This window comes from Salmo salar, chromosome ssa02 (genome assembly GCF_905237065.1).
Source record: "Salmo salar chromosome ssa02, Ssal_v3.1, whole genome shotgun sequence".
Lineage (NCBI taxonomy): Eukaryota > Metazoa > Chordata > Actinopteri > Salmoniformes > Salmonidae > Salmo > Salmo salar.
In genome coordinates this window covers 10,875,697-10,897,360 of record NC_059443.1, presented here as the reverse complement: position 1 = coordinate 10,897,360, position 21,664 = coordinate 10,875,697, and the positions used below count along the sequence as shown (strand labels likewise).

General features: G+C 41.7%; 1 pseudogene across 1 annotated transcript; it reads left to right on the top strand.

Moving 5' to 3' along the window:
* The first annotated feature begins 1,496 nt into the window (after nucleotides 1-1,496).
* On the top strand, nucleotides 1,497-21,239 carry LOC106605920 (complement C4-like; annotated as a pseudogene). Its single transcript, XR_006759773.1, has 41 exons — nucleotides 1,497-1,719; nucleotides 2,868-3,057; nucleotides 3,161-3,326; nucleotides 3,647-3,717; nucleotides 3,896-3,987; nucleotides 4,161-4,243; nucleotides 4,439-4,526; nucleotides 5,835-5,961; nucleotides 6,170-6,311; nucleotides 6,433-6,545; nucleotides 6,642-6,803; nucleotides 6,970-7,140; nucleotides 7,629-7,820; nucleotides 8,055-8,198; nucleotides 11,765-11,894; nucleotides 12,263-12,334; nucleotides 12,463-12,675; nucleotides 12,882-12,993; nucleotides 13,082-13,152; nucleotides 13,253-13,392; nucleotides 13,497-13,712; nucleotides 13,814-13,874; nucleotides 13,976-14,065; nucleotides 14,146-14,352; nucleotides 14,519-14,594; nucleotides 14,738-14,930; nucleotides 15,635-15,742; nucleotides 15,926-16,088; nucleotides 16,183-16,397; nucleotides 17,046-17,204; nucleotides 17,347-17,409; nucleotides 17,483-17,573; nucleotides 17,678-17,855; nucleotides 18,555-18,645; nucleotides 19,223-19,297; nucleotides 19,389-19,488; nucleotides 19,961-20,050; nucleotides 20,274-20,369; nucleotides 20,479-20,562; nucleotides 20,708-20,840; nucleotides 20,959-21,239. The product of XR_006759773.1 is annotated as a complement C4-like (transcript).
* The last annotated feature ends 425 nt before the right edge of the window (nucleotides 21,240-21,664 follow it).

Sequence of the window (21,664 nt, the reverse complement as noted above, 5' to 3'; positions counted from 1 at the left end):
TACTGTACCATACAAACAAAATAGCCTTAACCAATATAATTAATATGATTGGCTTTTGATTCATGTAAATTGTAAGGTATTGTGAAATTGAATAAGAGAATATAAAACAAAACCCATACTGGCACTGACTAGAACACAGAGAATAGTATCATGCTGGCACTGACTAGAACACAGAGAATAGTATTATGCTGGCACTGACTAGAACACATAGAATAGTATTATGCACTGACTAGAACACAGAGAATAGTATCATGCTGGCACTGACTAGAACACAGAGAATAGTATTATGCTGGCACTGACTAGAACACAGAGAATAGTATTATGCACTGACTAGAACACAGAGAATAGTATTATGCTGATACTGACTAGAACACAGAGAATAGTATTATGCACTGACTAGAACACAGAGAATAGTATTATGCTGGCACTGACTAGAACACAGAGAATAGTATTATGCTGGCACTGACTAGAACACAGAGAATAGTATCATGCTGGCACTGACTAGAACACAGAGAATAGTATTATGCTGGCACTGACTAGAACACAGAGAATAGTATTATGCACTGACTAGAACACAGAGAATAGTATTATGCTGATACTGACTAGAACACAGAGAATAGTATTATGCACTGACTAGAACACAGAGAATAGTATTATGCTGGCACTGACTAGAACACAGAGAATAGTATTATGCTGGCACTGACTAGAACACATAGAATAGTATTATGCACTGACTAGAACACAGAGAATAGTATTATGCTGGCACTGACTAGAACACAGAGAATAGTATTATGCACTGACTAGAACACAGAGAATAGTATTATGCTGACACTGACTAGAACACAGAGAATAGTATTATGCTGACTGACTAGAACACAGAGAATAGTATTATGCTGACACTGACTAGAACACAGAGAATAGTATTATGCTGACACTGACTAGAACACAGAGAATAGTATTATGCACTGACAAGAACACAGAGAATAGTATTATGCTGACACTGACTAGAACACAGAGAATAGTATTACACACTGACTAGAACACAGAGAATAGTATTATGCTGACACTGACTAGAACACAGAGAATAGTATTACACACTGACTAGAACACAGAGAATAGTATTATGCTGACACTGACTAGAACACAGAGAATAGTATTATGCACTGACCAATGGGAGCATAGACTCTCATTGTGAAATGGAAGAATCTCTCTCCAACGTTCCCCAGGTTTTGACCGCTTAAGCCAAACAGTTAAATAAACTGCTCTCTTTGTAACACCAGATCTAATCCTGTGAAGAGTCTTTTGAATAATAATATCCCAAAGAGGACTTTCTTATTTTAGTTGTAATCCTTTCTTGCCCATATTGAACCAACCAGTTGAAGAGAACTATACAACAGTTGTCTTTTCAATGAAGTTGTGACAATTTCTTGATTATTGATGATTGACAGTAAGTGGCATCCTGCCTTAATCAGGCAGTGACTACAAATGACATAGCTTCTGTCTCAGAGGGAGAGGGGAAGGGAGGGGCATAAGAGATTGACATGGGGATTGAGAAAGAGAGAAAAGGGAGAGATCTATATAAACTGAGTGAATAAAACTGTGAAGATAGGGTCTGTGGACAGAGCAGGAGGAAAGACCGTGAACAGGAACTATGGGTTCTCCCGTCTGTCTTATGGTGCTCTTCATCTTGGCTGCTGAGTCTGTACATGGACAGGACAGGTAAATATTTCAACAATATCTTCATGAAACATTTCACCATGCAATATCAGTGCATTCCTGTGTCCTGTATGTGCATGTAGCTTTAACTCTAACTTACTTTTACTTATGTTTTAGCATGGTCACATGCACTGTAAAAAATGATTCAGGTGGTTAGTAAATTATTCTTGAAAATATAATTATTTTGATATAAACAAAACGTAGTTGTCAGCTTTACTTGAATATAATTAGTACTTTACAGTACTTGTTCAATCAACCCCAAACCCCACCCCCCAAAAAATAATGAATTCAGCATAGATAAATGCAGCATCTAAACAACTGTTTGTGTGTAAAAACAACTACAAGGAAAATAGTGTTTAACTTACTCAATTATCATAATATTTCCTTTCAACTAAAGAATTTTAAGTTCTTCCAACAACTTGCCATGTGGCTCTATTTTTTTTACTTTACGATACTTTTACACAATGTTGGATGCACGTTTGAAGAATGAAAAAATCCCATTTCTACATTAGTATCAAACATTTTGTTATGCTATGAGGTGTAATGGACCACGATGAACGGATATCCAAACCGTAGGGCCAATTGACCTTCAATGATGTGACCACCCATTCTCACTATTAGTAAGATCATGCGCGCCACTCTTGACAGAGGCAAATACATAAATCTACAATGCTTGTTACTCTACCTCCAGTTAGTGCTAGTGGAATAACCTCTGCTCTCAACAATTCCTGTTACAGTGGATAAAGATGCCAAGCGTTGAAATACATAATGCCATGTTTAACACTAACACTGTTTAACACGATCAATGAAAGTAACTAAATAGAAACACTAAAATGTAAGTATATTATACCTAAAAATACCTCATGTTGGAAATCCTCCAAAAGCTGATGGAAATAGTTGCCTACATGTTTTAAAGTGGAACTAGCACAATATGTTGTATTCTAATCTAATGTTTCAACTCAGATTCATCTGAGTACTTCAATGCCTCTGAATGACTTGCACATTTAGCATTTTGATATACTGGTGTTTGACAAACATAAAGCATCTTTAGGTTTTTGTCTCTGACCTTAAAGTTATATTTTACATTCTAGACTGTTAAAAGTATTGGGTGGTAGATACAGTATTCTAAATGCTACCTTCTCTTGGCTCAGGTTCTTTATCTCAGCTCCCAATGTGTTCCATGTGGGGGTGAAGGAGCGTGTTTATGTCCAGCTGGGTAAAGCCCTCCTGAATAAACGTGTTACCCTCTTCCTGGAGCATGAGGAAACTACACATCGGATGTCTCAAAAGAGCAGCACTGTGTGTACTGAGGAGGGACAGATCCAAACTGTGGAACTAGAGGTATGACTTAGTGAGACCTGCCTAGATAAAATGAATGACCATACAGACTTCACCACAAACAACAAATAGGAGATATCATTTCAATGTTTTTCCCACCTTGCAGGTAGAAAGGGACAAGCTGCCCACCTTTGTGGATGTTCCCCATCTTTTGCTGGTGGCTGAGATGGAAGGGGTCGAAGGCAGAAAGATGGTGAGGGTCCTAGTCTCCCAACACAGAGGCTACATCTTCATTCAGACTGACCAGCCTATCTACAACCCTACACAGCAAGGTACTTCTACAGTCTACATGAAATAGAACCCGATTCTTAAAGGGATACTTGGGATTTTGGCAATGAGGCCCCTTTATCTACTTCCCCCCCAGAGTCAGATGAACTTGTGGATATCATTTTTATGTGTCTGTGTCCAGTATGAAGGAAGTTAGAGGTAGTTTCCCGAGCCAATGCTAACTAGCGTATCTGCTAAGACACCTATAGACACCTGACTCTGGGGAAGTAGATAAAGGGCCTCACTGCCAAAATCCCCAAGTACAGCTTTAATATTGGTCAAAGGTTTACAATTAAGATATTATATTAGGATTTTTTTTTACCAGTGAGATACAGGATATTTACCCTCAACCACTCAATGAGGCCCCATAATGACATTTTTCACATCTCTATTTTTGTGAGTACAAACTTTTAATTTCTGACCACATTCCGTTGTTACATTTCATTTCATGAAGTGTTGAAATGTTTATCATTGTGGTGGGGATCTTTGATGCCAAAAAGCTTTTTTTGATGTTTGAAAGAGTTGTGAAATAGTAACTGATTTGTATAGTAACTGATTTGTATCTCCTTGGTAGAATGCTGCGGGCAACCGGATAATGAAGACTCTTAAGAGAGCTGAGGATGGAATATTCACAGATATCCCTTTTAATATCCCTGATGTCTCAGAGTACAATCATATATTATGCGCTATAGAAATTCCACAATTATTCAATGTCAGCATCTATTAATTGACTGATATTGTGCAACTATCCTTCTTTGATCAATTGATTACATGATTTACTTAAAAAATACATTATAATAAGACAACTTAATATCATACCAGGTGTGTTTTTATTTTAGAATGGGTGTGTGGAGGATCGTGGCTCATTACCAAGGAGATGAAAAGAATGCTGTTACTCGAGAATTTCAAGTCAAGAAATTTGGTTAATTTTTTCTCTTTTTATCTCCTTTTCTCAACATACTCTCTATTGACCATTTTGAATATTTCAAGTTTAAAGCCAATCTTTCTTAAAATAATTTTACTTAAATTGTATTCATGCTATTATTTATACATTTTCTTACACATGGAGAAAGGATAAGAAATGTTTTGTTGTTCTGAACATGTTTTTTTGTTTCAGTGCTGCCGAGCTTTGAGGTGACTGTCATTCCTGAGCAAAGCTACTTTCTATTGAGCACTGAGCTATTCAACTTCACAATTTTAGCCAAGTAAGATTTAATCCTGATATCAACTGTTTCATGATCTCAGCCAAGTAAGATTTAATCTTGATATCAACTGTTCCCCACTACAGCATCTAGCTCCTTATAAAGTGCTGAAAAAAAGTCAAATCAAATCAAATTTTATTTCTCACTTGCGCCAAATACAACCTTACAGTGAAATGCTTACTTACAAGCCCTTAACCAACAATGCAGTTTTAAGAAAATACCAACAAAAAAAGTAACAGATAAGTAAGAATAACAAATCATTAAAGAGCAGCAGTAAATAACAATAGCGGGGCTATATACAGAGGGTAAAGGTACAGAGTGAATGTGTGGGGGCACCGGTGTCAAGGTAATTGAGGTAATATGTACATGTAGGTAGAGTTATTAAAGTGACTATGCATAGATAATAACAGAGAGTAGCAGCAGCGTTGAAGGAGGGGGGGTAGAAGCTGTTTAGAAGCATTTTGGACCTAGACTTGGTGCTCCGGTACCGCTTGCTGTGCGGTAGCAGAGAGAACAGTCTATGACTAGGGAGGCTGGAGTCTTTGACAATTTTTAGGGCCTTCCTCGGACACCGCCTGGTATAGAGGTCCTGGATGGCAAGAAGCTTGGCCCCGGTGATGTACTGGGCCGTACGCACTACCCTCTGTAGTGCCCTGCGGTTGGAGGCCGAGCAGTTGCCATACCATGCAGTGATGCAACCCGTCAGGATGCTCTCGATGGTGCAACTGTAAAACATTTTGAGGATCTGAGGACCCATGACAAATCTTTTCAGTCTCCTGAGGGGGAATAGGTTTTGTCATGGCCTCTTCACGACTGTCTTGGTGTGCTTGGACCATGTTAGTTTGTTGGTGATTTGGACACCAAGGAACTTGAAACTCTCAACCTGCTCCACTACAGGCCCGTCGTTGAGAATGGGGACGTGCTCGGTCCTCCTTTTCCTGTAGTCCACAATCATCTCCTTTGTCTTGATCACGTTGAGGGAAAGGTTGTTGTCCTTGCACCACACGGCCAGGTCTCTGACCTCCTCCCTATAGGCTGTCTTGTCATTGTCGGTGATCAGGCCTACCACTGTTGTGTCATCAGCCAACCTAATGATGGTGTTGGAGTCGTGCCTGGCCGTGCAGTCATGAGTGAACAGGGAGTACAGGAGGGGACTGAGCACGCAAATGTAACTTTAGTTCGAGCTATGTGGTTCTCATTGAGACATTCACCCAAGTACAAGTCCTCTAAATGTTTATCAAATCTATGAATATGTTATAGAACTCGGTAGTTTTTATCAGTTGGTCTGACTTCACTGTATTTCCCCCTCAGGTACTCCTATGGTGAGAGTATAAAGGGAGCTTTCCACTGCCGGTTTGGAGTGAAGGAGGAAACACAGGGGCCGGATGGTGAAAAAGGGGAGATTGTCTTCATCAGAGGATTGGAGCTGACTGGATCGGTGAGCGGATACATGTGGCATATTTCAATCAAAATATCTGTACTCTTCAATCAGAGAAGAAGACTCACAAAGACTAAAGCTCTGGGAGCTATGAAGGAGAACTGTAGTGGCGGCCAACCTATTTCTACATAAAGTTACAACATTTTGGTTTAAGCAAAGCTTGAGTTATGCTTTGACCTAAAACCTGTCGCTTGCCTTTTTCTCTCAGATACAAGCTGGAGAGGGGTCGGCGGTTCTCCAGCAATCCAAGCTCATCGAGCAACTCAAATCCAACCTCAACATCACCCTCTCAGACATGGTCCAGAGCAACGCACAGCTTTACATGGCAGTGTCTGTCACTGATATCATCAGTAAGGCATCAGTTGTTGTTCTTAGTTTGAACAAAAAGAGACTTTTGAAATGTGGTAGTCATACAGGAGGTACAAGACAACTAAACGATATTGGTCTATACTGTCTTTATCCCTTCACCAGGTGGTGAGCTACAGGAAGCAGAGGTGTCTCTTCCTGTTGTTTCCCAGCGTTACACTGTAGACCTGTCCCGTACCCGCTCTCACTACATCCCTGGAGTTCCTCTCACTGTAGTAGTAAGCCTCAATTTGGATGACAGAGATACGTTAGATTGAACAATGTCTATCTGTGAAATCATAAACTGTATATTGTTTTGTCCGGTGATCTGTTAGGTGGTGGTCCGTCTCCCAAATGGTTCCCCAGCCGTTGGAGAGCCAGTGAGAATGCATCTGCCAGAACTCCAGGATGGAGACCAAACTGTAAAGACTAACCAGCAGGGTGCAGTGTGGCATGATTTTAACCTTCCCAATCTTGATCGTGACATTACTGTGGAGGTAAGAATAACAAAATAGTCCAAATAAACTATAGCTTCTAGCAGTAGCTTCAAGCAATACAGCAATAGGCTGTGAACAAAACACTGAAGAAATCATGTGAAACTAAAGACTTTGGATTGGTTCTCTCTTCTTTTATCCCATGTTTTCCCCTCTCTGTTTCCATTAGGTGACCGTAGATGACCAGAAAATAACCAAAGACGTCAAATGTGCATCGTCTCCTAGCAACACCTATCTGAGCGTGAGCGTGAGCCAAAAGATTCTGACGCCGGGTCAATCCCTTTCCGTTGTATTCAAAGTCTTCAATGGGCCACCAGAGGATGGGTTTATTTACTACATGGTGAGAGAGATATGCCAAATGTATGACCATATTAGAGACACATATTTCCCTCAGATTACACAGATCCACAAAAAAATTAAAAACAAACCCGATTTTGATAAACTCCCATATCTACTGGGTGAAATACCACAGTGTGTCATCATCCCATATCTACTTGGTGAAATACCACAGTATGCCATAAAGAAGTACCACTTATTTATGCTTATTTATTTTCTATTTTGTACATCGTTACAACACTGTATATATACACATAATATGACAATTGTAATGTCTTTTGTAACTTCTGTGAGTGTAATGTTTACTGTTCATTTTCATTGTTTATTTCACTTTTGTATATTATCTACTTCACTTGCTTTGGCAATGTTAACATATGTTTCCCATGCCAATAAAGCCCCTTGAATTGAATTGATATCACAAGGAACAGGACATGGTGGAAAAGTTCTATAACTGAGAGGAAAAACAATCACTTTTCTGTTTTTAATCGTCAGGTTTTCAGCCGTGGAGTGCTAACAAATCAGGGTTCTGTCAAATCAGGGGACTTAACAAAGATTCAGCTTCCAATCACGTCTGATATGACCCCCTCCTTCCGTCTGATTGGCTACTACTATGATCAGAAAGGTGACATCATTACTGACTCTGTGTGGGTAGACGTCAATGATGTTTGTGAGGGGACAGTGGAGGTGAGTAAACAGTGACTGGAGTAGATAAGCATCAGCACTGACAGAGAGAGTTCTGGAGAATCAGACAGCAATATGGCCAAAGCCTGTTAGAAACACAAAACAAAGAAATAGAAATAAAGGGTTTAATCTGTGCTGACTGTTAATAAGTTACAATTCAGTTCAGAGTTATTTACTAATGATACGTAATTGGTGTTATCATCCTAATCTTTTCCTATGTATATTTATATGCTCTAGGTAAAGTCAAAATATGAATATCTACCAGGAAACACGGCAAAGCTGGAGATAGACTTAAATGGTCAGAAGGCCAAAGTTGCCTTGCTGGCTGTGGACAAGGCTATCTATGCTCTCAATGCCCACAACAAACTCACCCCCAAACAGGCAAGCTACTATTATTTTATTATTATTCTTTTATTTTTTTTGGGGGGGTGTAGATCAGCTTTAATATTGCAGAAAGATTTACGTTGATGGAAGCTACATTGTCTGCATAATTTCTAATATGTTTTTTTGTGAATATACAGTACCAGTCAAAAGTTTTAGAACACCTACTCATTCAAGGGTGTTCTTTATTTTTACTATTTTCAAATTATAGAATAAAGGTGAAGACATCAAAACTATGAAAAAACACATATGGAATCATGTATTAACCAAAAAAGTGTTAAACAAATCAAAATATATTTTAGATTTTAGATTCTTCAAAGTAGCTACCATTTTGCCTTGATGACAGCTTTGCACACTCTTAACATTCTCTCAACCAGCTTCATGAGGAATGCTTTTCCAACAGTCTTGAAGGAGTTCCCACATATGCTGGTGTCGTGTCTTTGGCATCATTAAAACGGAAGACATGTTTATCAAATAACTCTCTGTAATTATTATTACGCGATTAAACTGATTAATCGTGTAACTGTAATTAACTAGGAGGTCGGGGCACCAAGGAAAATATTCAGATTACAAAGTTATAATTTTCCTAATATAACTTTCAGATATCATAATATCTGATCTATGAGTCTTCTGATTTAATGACGTATTCTTTACCTCGTCAGTCTCATTCCAAACATCGTAAATTGTTGGTTATCTGCACGAACCCAGTCTTCACTATGAGACATCCATACATCAATTGTCTTAAAATCATTTATTTACTAATTTAAGTAATTCACAGAAATGCATAACAAACAGATATGGTTACAAGGAAATGATAGGAGAATGTGCCCTAGTGGGGTAAACCGGCATGGCGGCTTGTTACACAAAGAAAGAGGGTTGGGCTTGAATGAAAGAGTGGGAAGACTGGGGAACAGAGAAAGCAGGTATGCCATCGTAAATACATTATTGTATGCATTCTAAATTACCGCCCATTTGGAAAAGGAAAATGCTATAAATATTTACTCTGAGCTGCGCTTCGGTAGGTTGGTTGTAGATGCTGGCCGTGTTGGCCAACAGAGATCTTCCTGTCCTCGGAAGAATGTCAGTGGTGGTAAATTGTATACGTTGTAGTATCTTCGTTGTGTGTTAGGCAGGATACGTCGTCCGTCCTTTCCTAGCCCACGTCTACAGCGGCCGCTGCTAACTCAACGGCTAGGAAGTATCACTTCTGTAGTGAATAAGAGTTCATACCATTCGCAACTGTAACGGCGTTGGTAGTCGTGTTTGTAGGAATGAGGCGCAGGAAACAACGAGCACAGGGAGTGGTGTTTTTAATAACACTTTGAAAGAAGAAAACAAAGTCCCCAAACACAGGGGAATAAATACAAGGTGCCGACAATGCCAAGCCGACACGAACAAGACAGTCGATAACAACAATTAATCCCGCACAACAAGGAGCAGGCCAGCTAAACTAAATAGCCCCTCTAATGGCTAATTGACCACAGGTGTCTAAAATAAAAAAGGGAAAAGCAAAAGGGAATCGGTGGCAGCTAATAGGCCGGTGACGACGACCGCCGAGCGCCACCCGAGCAGGAGGGGGCGACACCGTCGGTGGGAATCGTGACAGCAACCAAAGCTCACGCTGAGGTTGGCTTAGTTCTGTACTTGACATGTGAGTCCTTTTAACGCAGAGGCTGCAGACCTCACGTACCCGGAGCCGGCTGGTTACATTTTGTCACTGACTTATATAGTGGCGAGGGGAGAAGGGTGTGTTTCATTGTTTATAACTCCTGTCTCTTCACAGGGGCGGGCCACTGATTGGTCAGGGCTCTTTCCTTATGAAAACCCAATTTTCTCATTTGGAAGCTAAACTTACATTTCATCTCCTAACAAACAGTTTCAATATCAAACATTTAAATTGCACAACAATTCCATGTGAATCTGATAACTAGAATGTGTAGACTTTCCCAGGTACAGTTTATGTCGTCCTGTCATCAGTCATAATGTCTCAGATGACAACCGAACTGACATCCATACTCATTAAGTACCTGGTATATTTCCAACTGGTTCTATTACCGAAATATGGTTCCTTTCCCCCACTTGTTTGATGTTCCCAGACTCTCTATATTTAACAAAGGCTATTCAAAAGTCCTTCAGTAGGGTCAGAGAGAGTGGGGAAGGGAGAAAGGTATTTATGGGGGGTCATAAACCTTACCCGCAGGCCAACGTCATGACACTGGACACTTGTTGGCTGCTTTTCCTTCACTCTGCCGTCCAACTCATCCCAAACCACCTCAACTGGGTTGAGGTGGAGTGATTGTGGAGGCCAGGTCACCTGATGCTCTCCATCACAAATAGCCCTTACACAGCCTGGAGGTGTGTTGGGTCATTGTCCTGTTGAAAAACAAATGATAGTCCCACTAAGCGCAAACCAGATGGGATGGCGTATCTTTGAAGAATGCTGTGGTAGCCATGCTGGTTAAGTATGCATTGAATTCTAAATAAATCACCAACAGTGTCACCAGCAAAGCACCCCCACCGCATCACACCTCCTCCATGCTTCACGGTGGGAACCACACTTGCGGAGATCATTCTACTCTGCGTCTCACAAAAACACGGCGTTTGGAACCAAAAATCTCAAATATGGACTCATCAAACCAAAGGACAGATTTACATCCGGTCTAATGTCCATTGCTCGTGTTTCTTGCCCCAAGCAAGTCTCTTCTTCTTATTGGTGTCCTTTATTAGTGGTTTCTTTGCAGCAATTTGACCATGAAGGCCTGATTCACGCAGTCCCCTATGAACAGTTGATGTTGAGATGTGTCTCTTACTTGAACTTTGTGAAGCATTTATTTGGGCTGCAATCTGAGGTGCAATTAACTCTACTGAACTTATCCTCTGCAGCAGAGGCAACTCTGGGTCTTCCTTTCCTGTAGTGGTCCTCATGAGAGCCAGTTTCATCATAGCACTTGATGGGTTTTGCGACTGCACTTGAAGAAGCTTTCAAAGTTATTGAAATTTTCCGCATTGACTGACCTTCATGTCTTAAAGTAATGATGGACTGTCATTTCTTTTGGTTTATTTGAGCTGTTCTTGCCATAATATGGACTTGGTCTTTTACCAAATAGGACTATCTTCTGTATACCACCCCTACCTTGTCACAACACAATTAATTGTCTCAAACGCACTAAGAAGGAAAGAAATTCCAGAAATTAACTTTTAACAAGGCACACTTGTTAATTGAAATACATTCCAGGTGACTACCTCATGAATCTGGTTGAGAGAATGCCAAGAGTGTGCAAAGCTGTCATCAAGTCAAAGGGTGGCTACTTTGAAGAATATAAAATATGAAATATAGAAAAGGAAAACCCTTGAATGAGTAGGTGTGTACAAACCTTTGACTGGTACTGTATATTCACATATACAAGATACTATTTACTAAAGAATAATAATACATACTGTCTCCTCCACATTATTTCCTCTAAAACTCACTCCTTATAATGTACAGGTATAAATATATTCTATGCAATAAAGACCAAATGGCTGTTTTTGACTAATAGTGTGAATATTTTGTGTGCTGTTCACAGGTATTCTCATCGATGCAGTCCTATGACCTTGGTTGCTCATACGGTGGCGGCTCAGATACAGCCTCTGTGTTGAACGACGCTGGCTTGTCATTCATCTCCAACTCTCATGTGCTATCTAAGATGAGGAAGGGTATGACGAATGTAGTGTGATTAAACAAAACAGCTGTCTAGTGTCTACACTACTTCTTCTTTGGTCCGTAGTTTCTGAATGATGTTCTCTGGTATAAGGTTAAAACCCCTTTAGGAGGTAGACAACTTAACATTTCACAGACATGGATCCACTAAACTAGACATGACATTGGCTGGGACCTGCCCAACCTTCAACATAAAGAAAAAAAACGAATAAAATAAAAAAACACCAACTCAGACGTACATTTCAACAAAGTATTAATGACATCATAATTGCTCAAAACCTACATGTTCCCACAATATGTTGATATTATATGTTGATGTTTTGATTTGATCGTCTTCACCCTAATGTACGTGTGTTTGTCTTAGGGTTTAACTGTGAGTCAGGCTTCAGACGACAGAGGCGTTCCCTGAACGTCCAACAGAAGATGATGTCCATAAGTATTACAACGTTACTATACTCTAACTGTCACTAACTGCTGGCTGAGGTGGTGGGAGAGAGTGTTTGTCAGTCCTGGCAGGTACGAACTAAAACCTTTTGTCACTACCTCACCATCTCCAACTCCCAGAATCGAGTTACTCAGACGCCAAGCTGCAGGAGTGTTGTTCTCATGGCTTCTCCCTGATCCCCATGCTGAGGACGTGTCAGCAGCGAGCCGAGAGAGTGGCACGAGCCAATAAGGACCATGACTGTGTCAAGGCCTTCCTGGACTGCTGCATAGAGGGAGAGAAGCTGAGGGAAAAGAAGAAACAAAATGACGCCCAGAGAGGACATGGCAGGAGTGAGGATGACTTGATTGTTGGGGATATTACCATTCTAACATGTATAACATTGTAACAAAATGATAACAACCACTATTCTTTAGACAGACATGGGAATTTTGAAACAAAATATCTGACTTGTTATAACTTAGAAGGATTCGATGAGAATACGATCTTAAAAGGTTATATTATTGTGACACCATTAGTCTGCACTCTCTCCTCTCAGCTGCGAGTGCCACAGACATCGAAGACTTCTTTGACACAACCAATCAGCAAATACGCAGAAGTTTCCCCCCAAGCTTTGCATTCGCAGTGGTGGATATAAACGGCAAAGGAAGGTGAGAAATCGACATTTAGACACACAGTATATCGGCGCCATGTGTCTGAAACACTATTGTAATTTGACTCTCTCTCTGTCTCCCTTAGTCATACTGTGGCTCTGCCTGATTCCATCACCACCTGGGAGATACAGGCTGTCAGCTTGTCTGCTTCTCATGGTAACATCCTCCTCTATTGGTTCATACTCCTGTACCTAGATAGTAAGGAACATGTGGTGACATTCTGGAGAGTAATGGACTGTGTGTGTCCTTCCTGCAGGCATCTGTGTGGCAGAACCACATGAGTTCCGTGTGTTTAAGAAGGTTTTTGTCTCTCTGAGGCTGCCGTACTCAGTCAAAAGATTTGAGCAAATGTCTATTGTTCCTGTTGTCTACAACTATTGGGACCAGACTGCACAGGTAGAGTTAAATCACTTTCTATAGTACTACAGTTTTACACTTCAGAAGCATTTACAGAAAGATGAAATGCCATACAGCTGATGGACCACCTTCCTCCTTCTCAGATTTCACTCCACATGGAGAGAAATGACAAGCTCTGTTCACCAGGCTCCAGTTCCATCAAAACCTATGTCAACATCACCGTGGAGGCCCACTCCTCCAAAGCCGTCACTTTCTCTGCAGTACCCATGGAAACCGGCCCCATACCCATCAAAATACGCCTTTATGACATAGAGAATGAGGACAGCAGTGATGCTATTGAAAAGATTCTGAATGTTAGAGTAAGTATACAACAAATATCAGGAAAAATTACTACTACAAAACAAATGATGTGAAGATCCATTACTGCATGTATGTAATATAATAGTTTCTCATATTTTAGACGGAGGGAATAGAGAAGAGAGTGGAGGAAACTCATTTTCTTGACCTGAGTGGCAATATTGGTGAGATTGCTAACAGAATATCTATGATGACAGCATTTTATTCACGTAATAGTTTATGGCATAAAAAGCACCAACCAGGTTCTCTCATTCTCTGTTGTCAGGGAAGAGTGGCCAATCTTTCATGATTGATGGAAAGTTACCAGACAACACAGTCCCTGGCTCCAGCTCCAATATCTTCGTCAAGATGGAAGGTCTGACTCATTTTACCCTCCAATCATTTCTCTTCACAACAGTATTGTCAGTTTAATATCCATTCTCATCCATTCCCCAGGGGAGCTGTTTGGCCAGTCCACTTCCAGGACCCTGCTCTCTCCCGAAGGGGTTACAAACTTGCTCAATGCCCCTGCTGGATGTGCAGAGCAGACTATGAAATGTATGGCCCCCACAGCCCTGGCCCTCCGCTATCTGGACCTTAGCCAGCGCTGGTATGAGCTGACCCCTGGCACCAGAGATACGGCCCTCCAGTTCACAGAGCAAGGTGTGGGAGAACTATAATGAAGATGCTTTTTTTTCATTTATAGTAAGAAACACAAAATACAATCTCTCTCTCTCTCTCTCTCTCTCTCTCTCTCTCTCTCTCTCTCTCTCTCTCTCTCTCTCTCTCTCTCTCTCTCTCTCTCTCTCTCTCTCTCTCTCTCTCTCAGGCTATATGAGAATTCTGACGTTTAAAAACGGTGATGGATCATATGGAGCTTGGACGCACCATCCAACCAGTTACTGGTCAGTACATCTCTCTTTACGTTGCTTGTTTTTGTGTTACTGTAGTTTTCTGTCTGTCTGGAATAAAAGCCTGTAAACACTGCAACTCTCCAGGACTGGAGCTGGCCGATCCTATCACAGTGTTTGTTAACCTTCCTCTCTAGGCTGACGGGCCTTGTTGTGAAAGTGATGTCTCTGGTGGCAGAACGTGAGAATGCAGGCGGTGGAGAGAAGGGGAGATGGGCACAGGGTGTGTCTGAGCAGCATATCATTGATTCAGTCAGATACCTCCTGGTTAAACAGAAGGAGGATGGATCATTCTCGGACCCTAACCCAGTCATACACAGGGTCATGCAGGTAAAGGATTATTCAAAACACTAGTTTTAACATGATGATCACTTTATTGGTCAGTTTCACAAAGGTCCAACCGAAATTTGACTTCCGCTTTTAACCCAACTCCTCCGAAAGACACACATAACATAGACAGGTTTTGGAGAGGTGTGGGAAGCTTCCACACTGGACGCCTGGGGAGCTGTTGTTGTGTGGGGGTTAAGTGCCTTGCTTAAAAGCACAACAGCAGGCAAAGGCATCTAGGATTTCATTCCAGCAACCCTCCAGTTGCCAACTCAGTCAGACGCAGGACTCGAACTGGCAACCCTCCTGTATTTCAACAGAGTATTTTGTCTTTCTCTGTTTAGTTAAGTTGTCTCTTTCTCTCTAGGGAGGCATTGAACTGGCAACCCTCCTGTATTTCAACAGAGTATTTTGTCTTTCTCTGTTTAGTTAAGTTGTCTCTTTCTCTCTAGGGAGGCATTGAACTGGCAACCCTCCTGTATTTCAACAGAGTATTTTGTCTTTCTCTGTTTAGTTAAGTTGTCTCTTTCTCTCTAGGGAGGCATTGAACTGGCAACCCTCCTGTATTTCAACAGAGTATTTTGTCTTTCTCTGTTTAGTTAAGTTGTCTCTTTCTCTCTAGGGAGGCATTGAACTGGCAACCCTCCTGTATTTCAACAGAGTATTTTGTCTTTCTCTGTTTAGTTGAGTTGTCTCTTTCTCTCTAGGGATGCATTGGAGGGATAGAGGGAGATGTCTCCATGACTGCCTTCATAACTGTGGCTCTAAATCGCTCCCTCCCTTTCCTGACAGACAACAAGGTGCATAGCGATACGGTAAGATAGCTGGACAGATTTCCTTATTAACTCATAAGTGTTTAGTATAGTGTACTTTTTTATTGTTTTACCAATTAACCGACTTCAACCTAATCACCCGTCTAAATCAGCCGTCTCTATCCTGGAGAAGAAGAAAAACAGCTAACCAGAACGGCTAGCTGCTCTGTGTTTGTGTTTGTGTAGAAAGCCATTATCTCCAAAGCCACCGACTACCTGCTCTCACGTGTTGAGGGGCTACAGAGGCCCTACGCTGTCGCCATAACAGCCTACTGTCTGTCAGTCTGTCTGTCTGACCGGACACAGGCTGTGCCTGCCTGGGAAAAACTCAAAGGACTGGCAACTGAAGGTATCGTCCTATTACACTCCTGTTATAGGTCAGAATGGTGTGGGCTGATGGGGAATTTCTGCTGACATTGATATTCTTTGACTCCTCTTGACAGGGAAAGACCATTGCCATGGGTGGTATGCTAACGCTGGCATGGTGAATGAGGAAAAGAAACGTTTTGTACCGACAACAGAGGCCATAACAGTAGAGACTACAGCCTACGCCCTGTTAACTGCAGTGGCTCATAAGGACACAGAGTGGGCAGACTCTGCAGCCTGCTGGAGCTGACTTCACAGGAGAAACTATGGAGGAGGATTCAAGTCCTCACAGGTGAGATATACTGTACTGATGGAGCAGAGTTCAAGTCCTCATAGGTGAGATATACTGTACTGATGGAGGAGACTTCAAGTCCTCACAGGTGAGATATACTGTACTGATGGAGGAGACTTCAAGTCCTCACAGGTGAGATATACTGTACTGATGGAGCAGACTTCAAGTCCTCACAGGTGAGATATACTGTACTGATGGAGCAGACTTCAAGTCCTCACAGGTGAGATATACTGTACTGATGGAGGAGACTTCAAGTCCTCACAGGTGAGATATACTGTACTGATGGAGCAGACTTCAAGTCCTCACAGGTGAGATATACTGTACTGATGGAGCAGACTTCAAGTCCTCACAGGTGAGATATACTGTACTGATGGAGAGCCAAACAATGCCTAAACATGATGTGGCTGCTTCATTGCCTCCTAGTGGATGTAGTTTCCTTGTTCCTAGTTAGCATGTTTTGCTAGTTTTCCGCCTTCATATTCAGTCCAACAATACTGATATCCTACTGATACAGTGACCCAGGGGTGATAGTCCCAATCATTGAGAGTCGATGGACATTTTACATTCTACACCATTTAGTAGAAATAACATGTTAAATGTCTACCTTCAATTTGTATCCAGTCTATGCATTCATCTTAATGTCTTTAGGATACTATAGTGGCTTTGGAGGCTCTCTCTGAGTATGCACTGAACAGGCCCCAACCTCCCATCACAAAAGTGGAAGTACAGTTCACTGCTCCAAGGAAGAACGACATTCAGAAGCTGTCATTGGACAACAAGGGGGAGAAAGTAGAAATAGAGCTGAAGGTACACCCACTCCAACACACACACACACACACACACACACACACACACACACACACACACACACACACACACACACACACACACACACACACACACACACACACACACACGTAACTCTCTCTCTCTGTCTCTACTTCACCAGAAACTGATTGGTAATCCTATCATTAACGTAGCGCTAACGGGACAGGGAAAAGCCAAGATGAAGGTGAGCGTCTTTATCATCCAAAAATATTTATTGATGTTCATTCAAACTGGTAATATATTGATCTGTCTGGCAGGTTACGAAGGCTTACCATCTACTGGACACCTCAGACGACTGTAACCTTCTGTCAATCACAGTCAAAGTAGAGGGGAAAGTAGAGTACACTGGTGAGCGTACAACACTACTCTGATTCAGTGCTCCTTTTACTACAGGTTAGGATGTGTGTGACTGAGTTCCACTAGTACACTATGATAACACTTTGTTTCATCAGCCCAGATTGTTGAAGACTACAACGACTATGAGGGTGACTATGGAGACGGAGAGAAAAGGGAGGAAGAGGATGTCCCCCGATCAGCGATTGAGTGGTTCGATGCTCGCAGCAGACACAGAAGAGATACTCAGCAAAGCCGGAATTCTGAAAACGATGTTGAATACGAAGTCTGTGTGAGGTCAGTTAAACAGAGAGGTCTGTGTGAGGTCAGTTAAACAGAGAGGTCTGTGTGAGGTCAGTTAAACAGAGAGGTCTGTGTGAGGTCAGTTAAACACAGAGGTCTGTGTGAGGTCAGTTAAACAGAGAGGTCTGTGTGAGGTCAGTTAAACAGAGAGGTCTGTGTGAGGTCAGTTAAACAGAGAGGTCTGTGTGAGGTCAGTTAAACAGAGAGGTCTGTGTGAGGTCAGTTAAACAGAGAGGTCTGTGTGAGGTCAGTTAAACAGAGAGGTCTGTGTGAGGTCAGTTAAACAGAGAGGTCTGTGTGAGGTCAGTTAAACAGAGAGGTCTGTGTGAGGTCAGTTAAACAGAGAGGTCTGTGTGAGGTCAGTTAAACAGAGAGGTCTGTGTGAGGTCAGTTAAACAGAGAGGTCTGTGTGAGGTCAGTTAAACAGAGAGGTCTGTGTGAGGTCAGTTAAACAGAGAGGTCTGTGTGAGGTCAGTTAAACAGAGAGGTCTGTGTGAGGTCAGTTAAACAGAGAGGTCTGTGTGAGGTCAGTTAAACAGAGAGGTCTGTGTGAGGTCAGTTAAACAGAGAGGGAATTGATTCTGTCATAAATATACAAATAACAGCAGATTTGTGACTGGGATGAATATTTTGTGACGACCTAGGCGATAGGGCAGTGGTTTTTCAGTAAGCTAACTAACTTGTATTCTTTAGTCATAGTCTGACCAGGAACCTCACAGGAATGTCCATAGCCGACATCACACTGCTCAGTGGCTTTGAGGCACAGACAGACGACCTGGACAAGGTGAGTCTTCATCATCATCATATAGAGTCTATATAAACACGTAACCAACCCCCTCCCTTTACTTTTCTTTAGTAATCAATGTTTTGTCAGTCTCTCCCCTCCTCTCTCTCCCCTGATCTTCCTCTCTCCCTTCCCCTCTTTTCATCCCTCGATCATTCCTTCCTCTCTCCTTTCCCCCTTTTCATCCCCCATCATTCCTTCCTCTCTCCTTTCCCCCTTTTCATCCCTCGATCATTTTCTCTCTCTTCCCCCATCCCTTATCATCCTTCTTTCCCCCTTTTCATCCCCCATCATTCCTTCCTCTCTCCTTTCCCCCTTTTCATCCCTCGATCATTCCTTCCTCTCTCCCTTCCCACTTTTCATCCCTCGATCATTCCTTCCTCTCTCTCTTCCCACTTTTCATCCCTCGATCATTCCTTCCTCTCTCTCTTCCCACTTTTCATCCCTCCATCATTCCTTCCTCTCTCCTTTCCCCCTTTTCATCCCTCCATCATTCCTTCCTCTCTCCCTTCGCCCTTTTCATCTCTCCATAATTTCTTCCTCTCTTCCTCTTTCTCTAACTGTTGTCTCTCCACAGCTAAAGAACCGTGATGAACAATACATCTCTCACTACGAGGTCTCACATGGCAAAGTGCTGTTGTACTTCAATGAGGTGAGACTCACACAGACACGAATACACAAGCAACTCGGTGGAACAGTGTGAAATCGAAAAGCCCAAAGGTATTTTTTCTGTCTCTGTCCAGATTGAGGAAAGGGAGTGTGTAACGTTTAGGGCTGTGCAGACAGTAGCTATAGGTTTACTGCAGCCTGCTCCGGCCACATTCTATGACTACTATGAACCAGGTATGCAAGGCTTTCTTTTCAGATTTATTCTGTACTTTTTTTTTACCTTGATTGATTTTTTGTATTTGTCAAATAGTCTTCTGAATATTTTTGCCATCACTAAAAAATAATGCATAATTTGACTATCTCTCTCCATCTGTCACTGTCTCTCTCTCTTCCTCCCTGTCTGTCTGTCTCCCTGTCTGTCTCCCTGTCTGTCTCCCTGTCTCCCTGTCTGTCTGTCTGTCTGTCTGTCTGTCTGTCTGTCTGTCTGTCTGTCTGTCTGTCTGTCTGTCTGTCTGTCTGTCTGTCTGTCTGTCTGTCTGTCTGTCTGTCTGTCTGTCTTTGCTAACATACACACACCTCTCTCACTCTCTCTCTCACTCCCTCCCTCCCTCTCTCTCTCTCTCTCTCTCTCTCTCTCTCCCTCTCTCTCTCTATCCTCCCTCCCTCTCTCTTTCTCTCTCTCTCACACACACATACACAATCACAGACAGAAAGTGTACTACTTTCTATGCTGCACCAAAAAGAAGCAAGATGGTTTCAACGTTGTGTTCAGGGGATGTGTGCCAGTGTTCAGAGAGTAAGTTGTTATTACTATCGCCAACATTCTCTCAGTTACCCTATTGAAGTATTATCTCACTGTTAAGGCACCAGACCTGGGTTCTAATAGAATGGAGAATTTGATTGAGCCTGCCTGTAGGGCCTTAAAGGCGGGATTTTACAATTTTGAGACTATTCCATTGGTTCTGGTTTCATTGGTTAGGGTCTGTATGACACTGAAGAAAGTCCCATTGGTTCTTTAGGGCCCTGCCACAAAGAGAAGGACACTTTTGGACCACTGAAGCTAGAGAAGAAAGATCGTTTTGAACATGCTTGCTATTCCCCCACTGTGGATTACGGTCAGTAGACAATTTAGCTATGAGTGTGACACAGGTCAATCATTTAACAGTTACAGTATGGGACAAATAAGGTGAAGCTAGTCATTTGTTTCAAATCTGGTTGTTTTAGGTTTCATTGTCCAAGTCATCAGTATGTCTGTGAAGAGTAACTTTGAACTCTACACAACTAATGTGACTCAGATACTCCGAGCCAGTAAGTGATAATACCATTATTCTAATCCTGACTTGAGATCTCTGTCTGTAACTAGAATGTTCATGAAGACGTAACCATAGATAGTACATTTACTTCTTTCTACGGTCATGGTAACTATGGAAACTCTGTGCCCTCTTTCTGCCAGCCGGAGATGTGAAGCTGGAGGAGAGCAAAGTGCGAGTGTTCGCCAAGAGGCTCCAGTGTAAAGGACAGCTAGAGACAGGGAAGAAATACCTCATCATGGGCAAAGATGGCTCCACCACCGACTCTAATGGCCAGTAAGTTCTGGCTATGATGTCATAAGACAACTGAAGATGTTTTTACCTCTAAGGTCTTACTCTGTGAGAATTGGACTTCCCTGGTAAATGTCTCACCGTTTCTCTGTTTGACTTTTAGGATGCAATACCTTTTGGAATCAAATACCTGGATTGAACAAGTGCCTAATGAGAAAAAGTGCAAAGGATCAAAGAACAAGGCTACATGCAAAAATTCCAAGACTTTGTATCTGAGTACATGTTGATTGGCTGCACCCAGTGATTGGTTCACTGACACGTTAACATGCATACTCAACACATCATCTAGAAAATGAAATGTTTTTATCGATTCATGTAATTCAGTGTTTGTAACATCCACTTTCAATACTTCTCAAGATCAATAAAATGGCATTTTAACCACAACATGTAATTCAGTCTTTGACTAACTTTACCAACAATATGAATGAAATGAGAAACATAAAACATCCATAATGTTTACAGCTTTATTTAATAATTGTGTTTAAGCACATGGCAATAAATACAAGGAACATACGATAGGACACTGACGATACAAAACATTAAGAACACCTGCTCTTTTATTTCTGTTTATTTTATTTCACCTTTACTTAACCTGGTAGGCCAGTTGAGAACAAGTTCTCATTTACAACTGCGACCTGGCCAAGATAAAGCAAAGCAGTGCGACACAAACAACAACACAGAGTTACACATGGGATAAACAAACGTACAGTCAATAACACAATAGAAAAATCTCTATACAGTGTGTGCAAATGAAGTAAGGAGATAAGGCAATAAATAGGCCAATAGGGGCGAAGTAATTACAATTTAGC